This window comes from Trachypithecus francoisi, unplaced genomic scaffold (genome assembly GCF_009764315.1).
Source record: "Trachypithecus francoisi isolate TF-2019V2 unplaced genomic scaffold, Tfra_2.0 Lachesis_group15, whole genome shotgun sequence".
In the NCBI taxonomy this organism is placed as follows: Eukaryota; Metazoa; Chordata; class Mammalia; order Primates; family Cercopithecidae; genus Trachypithecus; species Trachypithecus francoisi.
Genome location: NW_022681460.1, coordinates 103,138,628 through 103,151,028, shown reverse-complemented (window position 1 = coordinate 103,151,028; position 12,401 = coordinate 103,138,628). Strand labels below are relative to the sequence as shown.

Genomic DNA, 12,401 nt, shown 5'->3' with positions numbered 1-12,401 from the left:
TCCACCCGCCTCAGCCTCCCAAAGTGCTGGGATTACAGGCATGAGCCACTGTGCCTGGCCACAGAACTTCTTTATAGCCAACTCCAAGAAGAAAGGTGAGAGAAGATTCCTGCCTTGGGGAGAAAAATGGCAGGAGAAAGAAAGGTTGTTTTCCAAGACCTGCTTCAGAAGTCGGCTCACAGCAAGCTCTGCATCCCAGGTTCAAGAATTATTGCACCTCAGCCTCCCGAGTAGCTGAGACTACAGGTGTGTGCCACCACACCTGGCTAGTTTTTGTATTTTCAGTAGAGATGAGGTTTCACCATGTTGCTCAGACTGGTCTTGAATTCTTGACCTCAAGTGATCCACCCATCTCAACCTCCCAAAATGCTGGGATTACAGGTGTGAGCCACCACACCCGGCCAACTTGGATTTTTTTTTTTTTTTTTGGAGACCAAGTCTTACTCTGTCACCCAGCCTGGATTGCAATGGCAAGATCTTGGCTCACTGCAATCCCCACCTCCCGGGTTCAAGTGATTCTGTCTCAGCCTCCCAAGTAGCTGGGATTACAGGCATGCACCACCACACCTGGCTAATTGTTATTTTTTAGTAGAAATGGGGTTTCACTATGTTGGCCAGGCTGGTCTCGAACGCCTGCCCTCAGGTGATCCATCTGCCTCGGCCTCCCAAAGTGCTAGGATTATAGGCGTGAGCCATCGTACCCAGCAATGACTTGGAATTTTTTTGTTGCGTGGGAGGGGAAGACAGTCTCATTTTGTCATCCAAGCTGGAATGCAGTGGTACCATCTTGGCTCACTGCAGCCTCTGCCTCCTGGGCTCAAGCAATTCTTCTGCCTATAGACCACCATGCCCAGGCTAATTTTTTTTTTTTTTTTTTAAGAGACAGGGTTTCACCATGTTGCCCATACTGGTTTCAAACTCCTGGGCTCAAACGATCCACCCACCTTGGCCTCCCACAGTGCTGGGATTACAGGTGAGCAACACCATGCCTGGCCAGATGGCATGAATTTGAGACGCGTCATTATGACCTGAAGGTCCTTCTGCACAGGGAATCTTATGCTTTAGGGAATAAAAACATTATGTAATCAGAAGAGTTTTTTTTGAGACAGAGCCTCACCCTGTTGCCCAGGCTGGAGTACAGTGGCACAATCTCAGCTCACTGCAATCTCCGCCTCCCAGGTTCAAGCAATTCTCTTGCCTCAGCCTCCAGAGCAGCTGGAATTATAGGTGGCTGCCATCGTGCCTGGCTAATTTTTCTATTTAGTAAGATGGGGTTTCACCATGTTGGCCAGGCTAGTCTCGAACTCCTGACCTCATGATCCACCCACCTCGGCCTCCCAAACTGCTGGGATTTCAAGAGTTTTTTAAAAGCCAGATTTTATTTCCATTTAAAAACAATGCTCAGGAGACTTAGCTCCAAAGACGAAGAGGCCAGGGTTCCAGGTACAGCTACAGCGAGGTGCTGGCGATGACTGAGTGAGTCATGGAAGGCGCTGTAGTTCCTTGGAGACTTCCACTTTTTCGTATCACTCCTAGCCTTAGGCTCGTGGTTTTCTGCAAGTTCTCGTCGACTGTAACTGTACACAGGGCTGTCACTCCAGTGAGAACAATGAAAAAAGCACCTATGGCTATCATTGTTAATCCAGTAGAGAAAACCACAGAGTCAGAGGGGTCCTGTAGAACAAGAACGAGTCCCACAATCACAGTCGATAACCCTAAGCAGGTGACAAGCAGACATTCAGAGCAAGACAAGCATCGAAACTCCCGTCTTCCAGATAGACTCCTCCATGGATAAGTTTGGATAGGTTGGTACATGGTGAATTTTTGCTGCACTGGTTAAGGGAAGAAAAAGTCTGTGAAAGCTCAAATATAAAAAGGGTAAATAGAATCCTTTCTTTTTTTTCTGTGAATTGCATCTACTGTGCATTCTTTTTCTGTTTTCCTTTTTTTTTTTTTTAATGGAGTCTCGCTCTGTTGCCAGGCTCCAGTGCAGTGGCGTGATCTTGGCTCACTTCAAGCTCTGCCTCTTGGGTTCAAGTGATTCTCCTGCCTCAGACTCCCTAGTAGCTGGGATTACAGGCGTGTGCCACCACACCCGGCTAATTGTTGTATTTTTAGTAGAGACAGGGTTTCACCATGTTGACCAGAATGGTCTCAATCTCTTGACCTCTTGATCCGCCTGCCTTGGCCTCCCAAAGTGCTGGGATTATAGGCATGACCCACTGTGCCCGGCCCTTTTTTTCTTTTTAAATGAGACAGAGTCTCACTGTGTCGCCCAGGCTGGAGTGCAGTGGTGCCATCTTGGCTCACTGCAACCTCCACCTCCCGGGTTCAAGGGATTCTCCTGCCTCAGCCTCCTGAGTAGCTGGGATTACAGGTGCCCACCGCCGCAGCTGGCTAATTTTTGTATTTGTAGTAGAGACAGGGTTTCAGCATATTGGCCAGGCTAGTCTCAAACTCCTGAATTCAAGTGATATGCCCACCTTGGCCTCCCCAAATGCTGGACGTACAAGCATAAGCCACCACACTGGGCCTACTATGCATTTTCAATCAGAACTCCCTTCACCCTGTCTAATATCCTGAAGGTAATTTAAAGGGCTGGCTTCTAAGAGGTACTCAAATTCCCCTCTGAGGAGGCTCTCAGGACGTCATAGTTCTTCATGGTTTAATATGTATCTTTTGGCTGGGTGCGGTGGCTCACACCTGTAACCCCAAAATTTTTGGATGCCAAGTTGGGAGGGCTGCTTCAGCTCAGAAGTTCAAGACCAGCTTGGGCAACGTAGCTGAGACCCTGCCTCTACTAAAAATTTTAAGAAAATTATCCGGTTCTGGTAGTACATGCCTGTAGTCCCACATACTTGGGAAGCTGAAGCAGGAGAATCACCTAAACCCAGGAGATGGAGGCTACAGTGAGCTATAATTAGGCCACTGTACTCCAGCCTGAGTGACAGGACCAGACCCTGTCTCAAATTTTTAAAAAAAAGGACATAAGAAGATACATCTTTACTATGTGCAAAGAAAACAAAATCTCAACCCCAAAGTCACTATGCCCAGGGGGAAAGTTAAGCTTGGAAACCGAGTCACACAAACAAAACAAAATCTGCCTTTCCTTTTGTTCCTAAACAGATAGCTATAGGATAGAAGGCCAGCCGGGTGCAGTAGCTCATGCCTGTAATCCCAGCACTTTGGGAGGCTGAGGCGGGAGGATCACGAGGTCAGGAGATCGAGACCATCCTGGCTAACAAAGTGAAACCCCGTCTCTACTAAAAATACAAAAAATTAGCCAGGCATGGTGGTGGGCACCTGTAGTCCCAGCGACTTGGGAGGCTGAGGCAGGAGAATGGCGTGAACGTGGGAGGTGGAGCTTGCAGTGAGCCAAGACCATGCCACTGCACTCCAGCCTGGGCGACAGAGCGGGACTCCATCTCAGAAAAAAAAAAAAAAAAAGACTAAAAATGATAGAAGGCCACATGACTCACAAGGGAGACTTTTTTACCTGACAATGTAAACTAGTAGCTTATCTTCATAGGGAGGAGACAAGAGGAGACTATAAATCGCCCCACCCACCCACCCCAAGACCCATGCATATTTGATTTTTATGTTTATCTACAGGTCAAGCACAGATTGCCCGAGTTCGAGAAATACATGATTGTTCTTCCTCTCCTTCCTTTTCACATGCAGCACGTGGATTCAGTGAGCGCTCAAAGCCTCAAAACAATGTGACCCTATCCTTCCCTGTTTTTTCCTTCCACCTTTTCCCTCCTGCCCACTTTTTCCCCTTAAATATTGAAGCCCTCTAAATTCTGTTTGGAAAAAGTGCTGGCTCCAGATCCTCTTGTGGCTTCCGTCTCTCTTTCCTGGGCGTGTCCTCAACGTTGGCCAAAATAAACTTCTACAGGGATTGAGACCTTCTGAAATTTCTGGTTTACATGTGAAATTTCATGAAGCTATCTGAAGACATCCAGAAAGACGACTTCTGAAAATGAATCCTTGCTCTTGGGAGGCCGAGGCAGGTGGATCACTTGAGCCCACGAGTTCAAGACCAGTCTGGGGAATGTGGCAAAACCCTGACTCTACAAAAATAAATAAATAAAATAAAATACAAAAAATGAGCCCCGCATGGTCGCACGTGCCTGTAGTCCCAGATACTCTGGGACCTGAGGCTTCAGTGAGCCTTGACTGTGCCACTGCACTCCAACCTGGGAGATAGCAAGGCCCCATCTCAATTATAAAAAAAGAAGGCTGGGCACAGTGGCTCACGCCTGTAATCCCAGCTCTTTGAGAGGCCAAGGCGAGCGGATCGCGTGAGGTCAGGGGTTCGAGACGAGTCCGGCCAACATGATGAAACCCCATCTCTACTAAAAATACTAAAATTAGCTAGGCATGGTAGTGTGTGCCTGTAATCACAGCTACTTGGGAGGCTGAGGCAGGAGAATCACTTGAACCTGGGAGGCGGAGGTTGCAGTGAGCCAAGATCGCACCATTGCACTCCAGCCTGGGTAACAAGAACAAGACTTCGTCTCAAAAAAAAAGAAGAACATGGCTGGACGCAGTGGCTCATGCCTGTGATCCCAGCACTTTGGAAGGCTGAGGCAGGTGGATCACCTGAGATTGGGAGTTCAAGATCAGCCTGACCAACATTGAGAAACTCCATCTCTACTAAAAATACAACAATTAGCCAGGCGTGCTGGCTGTAATCCCAGCTACCTGGGATGCTGAGGTAGGAGAATTGCTTGAACCCGGGAGGGTGAGCCAAGATTACACCATTGCACTCCAGCCTGGGCAACAAGAGCAAAACTCCATCTCAGAAGAAGAAGAAACTGAAGTACAAGGCCAAGGGTACTTGAAGTAGGCTTAACTTCTTCCTGAAGCACCATTAGTACTTGATGGTAAATTTATGTTTTTATACTTTAGGTACAAGTGATGAAATTCAAGGCCAGGCATAGTGACTCATGCTTGGAACCCCCGCGCTTTGGGAGGCCGAGGCAGGAGAATCACTTGAGGTCAGGAGTTTGAGACCAGCTTAGCCAACATGGTGAAATCCCTTCTCTACCAAAAATACAAAAATTAAGCGAGGTGTGTTGGCTCACGCCCGTCATCTCAGCCCTTTGGGAGGCTGAGGCGGGCAGATCACTTGAGGTCAGGAGTTTGAGACCAGCCTGGCCAACATGGTGAAACTCCATCTCTACTTAAAATATAAAAATTAGCTGGGTGTGGTGGCACACACCTATAATCCCAGCTACTCAGGAGGCTGAGGCAGGAGAATTGCTTGGACCCAGGAAGCAGAGGTTGCAGTGAGTGGAGATCACACTATTGCACTCTAGCCTGGTGACAGAGTGAGACTCTGTCTCAAAAAACAACAACAACAACAAAAACACAAAAATTAGCCAGGTATGGATGGCCCACACCTGTAGTTCCAGCTACTGAGAAGGCTTGAGGCAGGACAGTCTCTTGAACCCGGGAGGCAGAGGTTGCAATGAGCTGAGATTGCACCACTGCACTCCAGCCTGGACAACATGGCAAGACTCTGTCTCAAAAAAAAAAATAATAATAATAATAATCCAGAGGAAGCAAACAAAAACAAGTGACAAGTAATGAAATTCAAGGTCAAAGATTAAGAACATGGACTTGAAGGAGACGGGACAGTCACTCAAAGGAAATGTATTTTTTTTCACCAGCAGGAGGACTCAGTAGGTACAAAGTTTACCAAGGGAGAAGCCTGGGCGGGGACAGTGATTGCCAAAGCTCCCCGCAGCTGTGGTTGCTCTTGCCTTGGGGACAGGAGTTCACTAGAGGTCACTGTTTGTTAGAGAGCATCAATTGTGCATTGCAGAAGTCCATAGCCACCAACCTAACTCAAGTCCTGGTTGGGATTTTCACTGAGAAATAGTTATGTGGCATTTTATCAACACAACAGCATCCCTGCGAAAAAGGTTTGGCTTCTAATTAATTGGATTAATAGCCAGCTTCCAAATCAATTGCTTTTCTTAACACACCAGCAAAAGTCATTTACTGAGTGAAAACCTGAGAACATCTACTATTCAGTGATCTTTCCTGAAGAGATAAGTGGTAAGAGCAACTCTGCCCAACAAAATATGAAGTCTTAGGTTTTTCGAGCAGTAAATGAATACTGAATGAAAGCTAAGCATAAAGATAATGCATTAATGGCTGGGCACGGTGGCTCACGCCTGTAATCCCAGCACTTTGAGAGGCCGAGGTGGGTGGATCACCTGAGGTCAAGAGTTCGAGACCATCCTGGCCAACATAGTAAAACCCCATTTCTACTAAAAATACAAAAAAAGTAGCCGGGCATGTGACGCATGCCTGTAATCCCAGCTACTCGGGAGGCTGAGGCAGGAGAATTGCTTGAACCTGGGAGGCAGAGGTTACAGTGAGCTGAGATCACGCCACTGCATTCCAGCTTGGGCAACAAGAGTAAAACTCCACCTCAAAAAATAAAATAAAATAAAATACTACTACTACATTAATATAAAATCATGGGGACAACTGAAATGGGAAAAAAAATTTGGAGAGGAAAAAATGGTAAACTTGATTTTTTCTTTTTGAGAAGGAGTCTCGGTCTGTCACCAGGATGGGGTGCAGTGCTGTGATCTCAGCACGCTGCAATCTCTACCTCCTGGGTTCAAGTGATTCTCCTGCCTCAACCTCTGGAGTAGCTGGGACTACAGGCATGCGCCACCACATCTGGGTAATTTTTGTATTTTTAGTAGAGACAGGGTTTCACCATGTTGGCCAGGATGATCTCAATCTCTGGATCTTGTGATATGCCCGCCTCCACCTCCCAAAGTGCTGTGATTACAGGCATAAGCCACCGCGCCCAACTGGTTTTTTGTTTTGTTTTTGAGACAGGGTCTTGCTCTGTCCCCCAGGCTGGAGTGCAGTGGCGCAATCTCAGCTCACTGCAACCACTGCCTCCCAGGCTCAAGCGATCCTCCCATCTCGGCCTCCCAAGTAGCTGGGACTACAGTGCCTGCCACTCCTGTCTTATTTTTTTGTATGTTTTTGCAGAGAGGGGGTTTCACCTTGTTGCCCAAGCTGGTGTCAACCTTCTGGGGTCAGGCAATCCTCCTGCCTCGGCCTCCTGAACTGCTGGGATTACAGGTATGAGTCACCACACCTGGTCCAGGTGTTTTCAATTATGTCTTTGCAACTATTATGTATACACTAAACATTTTAGGTGTCAAGTTAAATACTAGGTCGAACAGAGTTCATCACAAAATTTTAGGGTATGTAGGAACACACACACAAAAACACTAATGAAAACAATGACGAATACTAGTGGTTTTGGCCCTTTAGGCTTGAACTCACCTTTAATGGAACCATTTTATTAATTTGCCATTTCATATGATGTTTTAACGCTCAATTGCTGGTAAGTTTTGCAGCTGAATTTTCTGAGCATTTGTGGGTAACTATGCTGTATTCTTTAGTTTACTAACAATTTTGTTTCTGATTCCCTAATGTTTAGCCATCCTTACATTCTTCAGATAAGCTCTCCTAAGCTGTTATTAACCTGTTAAGCAGTACATGGCGTACATTTATCTTAAGACCAGGTGAGGCCGGGCGCGGTGGCTCATGCCTGTAATCCCAGCACTTTGGGAGGCCGAGACGGGCGGATCACGAGGTCAGGAGATGGAGGCTATCCTGGCTAACACGGTGAAACCCCCGTCTCTACTAAAAAAAATACAAAAAAAAAAACTAGCCGGGCGAGGTGGCGGGCGCCTGTAGTCCCAGCTACTCGGGAGGCTGAGGCAGGAGAATGGCGTAAACCCGGGAGGCGGACCTTGCAGTGAGCTGAGATCTGGCCACTGCGCTCCAGCCTGGGCCACAGAGCAAGACTCCGTCTCAAAAAAAAAAAAAAAAAAAAAAAAAAAAAAAAAAAAGTCCAGGTGATAGCAGTTTTTCTGGAGAAGACAACTACTAGGTTTGAGTACTAAAAATGTTACTTTTGCAAAATGAATTGGGAAGCTTTGAATTATAACGGCAACAACTCAAGATTTGTATGCACGATATTATTTTATTTTTGGAGACAGGATCTTGCTCTGTTACCCAGGCTGGAGTGCATTGGCGTGGTCTCGGCTCACTGCAACCTCCACCTCCCATGCTCAAGCAATCCTCCTCCTTCAACCTCCAGAGTGACTGAGACTAAGCCACCTTGCCCAGCTAAATTTTCTATTTTTAGTAGAGACGGGGTGTGACATGTTACCCAGGCTGATCTGAGCTCAAGTGATCCACCTACATCAAGCCTTCCAAAGTGCTAGGACTCCAGGCGTGAGCCAGCGCACCTGGCCCACAGTATTATTAAGTTAAATCTCACTGTCTTTTCTCTTCCAGTTTTTAGGTTTTTGTCTCTTCATCCAGTTTTGGGAACTTATTAGTTCCCATTATCTAGACTTAAGATGTTGATATGAAATGGGCATAATTCCCTTTAATTTTTTTTAGCTTATCTTTCCTGCCTAGGTTATTAAATGGCAAATATTTGTTTTTTTCCCCCTGCTTTGCAGGCATGTATTGATCTGCCACCTTTTTCAACAACCAGTTTAGGGCCAGGCACAGGAGCTTACACCTATAACCCCAGCACTTTGGGAGACTGAGGTGGGAGGATCCCTTGAAGTCAGGAGTTTGAGATTAGCCTGGGCAACATAGTTGAGACCCATCTCTACTAAAAATCTAAAAATTTTTTACAAGCCAAGCACAGTAGCTCACGTCTGTAATGCTAACACTTTGTGAGGCCAAGGCGGGTAGACCACTTGAAGTCAAGAGTTCAAAATCAGGCTGGCCAACATGGTGAAATCCTGTCTCCACTAAAAATACAAAAATTAGCCGAGCGTGATGGCACGCGCCTGTAATCCCAGCTACTCAGGAGGCAGTGAGCTGAGATTGGGCCACTGCACTCCAGCCTGAGCAACAGAGACTCTGTCTCAAAAAAAAAAAAAAAAAAGAAAAGAAAAGAAAAGAAAAAAGAGAAATCCAACAGCCTGACAGAAAAATAGTCAATGGATATGAACAAGAGACTAGATCTCTGAAGAAATATAAACTGTTAACTTAATATAAAAAAGATACGCAGCCCAACAATATTAATATTTAAGACAGCCTTTTAAGTGACTTTCAAACACAGTTAACAAAGAGCAAGCTAAAAGTTTTATAAAAGAAATGATAGCGTCTCTCACCTGGTACGGCAGGCACCTTTTTAGCAAAACAAGGTCAGGAATAGTTTCCCCAAAACAGCCAGACACCCTCCGTCAAGACAAACCGTCTTAGATAAAAAGATGAGCAATGAGCGGCTGTGTTTCTTTTATACGAATTAGGCTCTTGATTGGATAATTGAAATAACACGGATTCTCACAAGCAGAAATCTTCACACATCAGGTTAGATTGTTTTCTTAATTCATCCAATAATGTAATCCCGCAGTTCTATCAACGTTGAAGAAATTCACTTCTCACAAGAAGAGACTGGGGGTAAATCCATATAGCAGTTCGCTTGAACGCCCCCACGTAAAAAATAATAATAATAACAACAACAACGACAAATAAAAGATCTGTTTTACCCTGGTTGGTTTTTAGTTGACCATTTCATTTGGTTCACCTGCTGAGAATTTGGTACCGATGTTACTGGGAGGCAGGACGACTTCTAGCCACTGTATCCTTCATAGCACTGTTTCCCAGCACTAACTGAGCAGAAGAATCACCTGGCCTCTTGGTCAAAACACAGATTCCTAAGTTCCACATGTATACAGTAATTCCAGTTAAGCAGGTCTGCAGTGGGACCGGGAGTGTGCATTTTTCAGAAACACCACCCACCCCGACCAGAGATCTTTAAATATTTTTACCATGCTCTTAATAATAGACATTTCAGAGGGATGAGTTGAAGGAGGGCTGGCATTTGTTCACTACAAAATCATACCATTGCAGCAATCTTGGAAAATATACACCAGAAGGAAACAAACGGAGAAAAATAAGAATAGGAAAAAATACTGTAAAAAAATCAAGATATTAAATATTAACTGAGCTTATGTTTAGGAAGTGGAACTGTGTATTATTATTTACAGGTTTTATTTACAGACTAAAGGGTGCAGAAGGCATTAAAATATTTTGTGATACTAATCCCATTTTGGAGATAAAAAATAAGCACTGGCCAGGCACAGTAGCTCATGTCTATAATCCCAGCACTTCAGCAGGCTGAGGTAGGAGAATTACTAGAAGCCAGGAGTTCAAAGTGGACGACATAATGAGATACTCAATTTTTTTTTTTTTTTTTTTTTTTAGATGGAGTCTCCCTCTGTCGCCCAGGCTGGAGTGCAGTGACACCTTCTCGGCTCACTGCAACCTCCACCTCCTGGGTTCAAGTGATTCTCCTGTCTCAGGCTCCCAAAGTAGCTGGGACTACAAGTGTGCACCACCACACCCAGCTAATTTTTTATTGATTTTTAGTAGACATGAGGTTTCACCATGTTGGCCAGGCTGGTCTCGAACTCCTGACCTTAGGTGATCCACCCACCTTGGCCTCCCAAACTGCTGGAATTATAGGTGTGAGCACCATGCCTGGCCACTGAGATACTCCATCTCATATATATATACTTTTTTTAATTAGCTGGTCATAGTGGTGCCCACTTATAGTCCCAGCTACTCAGGAGGCTGAGGTTGGAGAATCATTTGCGCCTAGGAGGTCAAGGCTGCACTGAGCCATGATCGTGCCACTGCACTCCAGCCTGGGCAAAAAAGTGAGAACCTGTCTTACAGATAAAATCTATAAGTGTTTAAGCGTGGAATTTTTTAAAAATTTATTTTAATTTTATTTAAAAATTGAGGCCAGGTGTGGTGGCTCATGCCTATAATCCCAGCACTTTGGGAGGCTGAGGCAGGTGAATCACGAGGTCAGGAGTTCAAGACCAGACTGGCCAAGATGGTGAAGCCCCATCTCTACTAAAAATACAAAAATTAGCTGGGCGTGGTGTCATGCGCCTATAATCCCAGCTACTCAGGAGGCTGAGGTACGAGAATCACTTGAACCCGAGAGGCAGAGGTTGCAGTGAGCTGAGATCGCGCCATTGCACTCCAGCATGGGTGACAAGAGCAAGACTCCATCTCAAAAAAAAAAAAAGAAAGAAAAAAGAAAATGACCCAGCTGAGTTATATAAACAGGTGACACTAATCTTTATTTATTTTTTCTTTTTTTTTTGAGATGGACTTTTGCTCTTGTCACCCAGGCTGGAGTGCAGTGGCATGATCTCAGCTCACTGCAACCTCCGCCTCCCATGTTCAAGCCATTCTTCTGCCTCAACCTCCCGAGTAGCTGGGACAACAGGCACCCGCCACCACGCCCAGCTAATTTTTGTATTTTTACGGTGTTTCACCATATTGGCCAGACTGGTCTCGAACTCCTGACCTTGTGATCCGCCTGCCTCGGCCTCCCAAAGTGCTGGGATTACAGGTGTGAGCCACCGCACCCAGCCGATACTAATCATTTTAAGTGCTGGACTGCAATGTTATAATCTGGGGTTAAATAGAACCACCTAAATAATTTGCCATTTTTTCTCTCCAGGACCACTATACTGAAATAATCCCCATAATCAAAATTTTATTCATGGTCTTTGATCAGATGCACTAATTTCCTTAGGATCCAAGGATTGGTGAAGGTTTTTCATGGCTCTTAAAGTCCAAATTGGGAATCTTGGTGTTTGAATATCAATACTATCTGTAGGCAAGAAAAACTGACAATTTCAGGGGAAAAAAAATGGAGTGCAGAACTTTCAAATATTTAACTAAATGACAAGCATTCTTTGCTCTTAAACACCCATATGTGGAAAGCAGAGCAAGGGTTGTTTGCCAGGTGTTAGGAATAGGATGACACTTAGCAACTTCTTGGTACCCTCATTTTCATATGTTCAAGGAGACTGTAATACAATGTGATCCTTTCTTTCTTTCTTTTTTTTTTTTTTTTTGAGACGTGGTCTCACTCTGTTGTCCAGGCTGGAGTGCAGTGGCGTGATCTCAGCTCACTGCAACCTCTGCCTTCTGGGTTCAAGGGATTATCCTGCGTCTGCCTCTCTCGACTAGCTGGGATTATGGGTACACACCACTATGCCTGGCTAATTTTTGTATTTTTAGTAGAGATGGGGTTTCACCATATTAGTCAGGCTGATCTCGAACTCCTGACCTCAAGTGATCTGCCCGCCTCGACCTCCCAAAGTGCTGGGAGTACAGGTGTGAGCCACTGTGCCTGGTCGCCCAGTGAGTATTTTAGTTATTTGTAGAGACAAGGGCCTGCTATGTTGTCTAGGCTGTTCTCAAACTTCCGGTCTCAAGCGATCTTCCTGCCTCGATCTTCCGAAGTGTGGGGATTACAGGCGTGAGCCACCATGCCCAGCCCTCTACTAGCTCTT

The 12,401-nt window shown here is 45.4% G+C and overlaps 1 long non-coding RNA gene across 1 annotated transcript; it reads right to left on the bottom strand.

Annotated features, from left to right (window-relative positions):
* Nucleotides 1-1,360: 1,360 nt before the first annotated feature.
* LOC117097955 lies at nt 1,361-9,692 on the bottom strand. Its single transcript, XR_004443111.1, has 4 exons — nt 9,189-9,692; nt 5,708-5,922; nt 2,839-2,960; nt 1,361-1,827 (listed from the first exon to the last, which is right to left on the bottom strand). It is a non-coding gene; the product is annotated as an uncharacterized LOC117097955 (long non-coding RNA).
* Nucleotides 9,693-12,401: the final 2,709 nt, after the last annotated feature.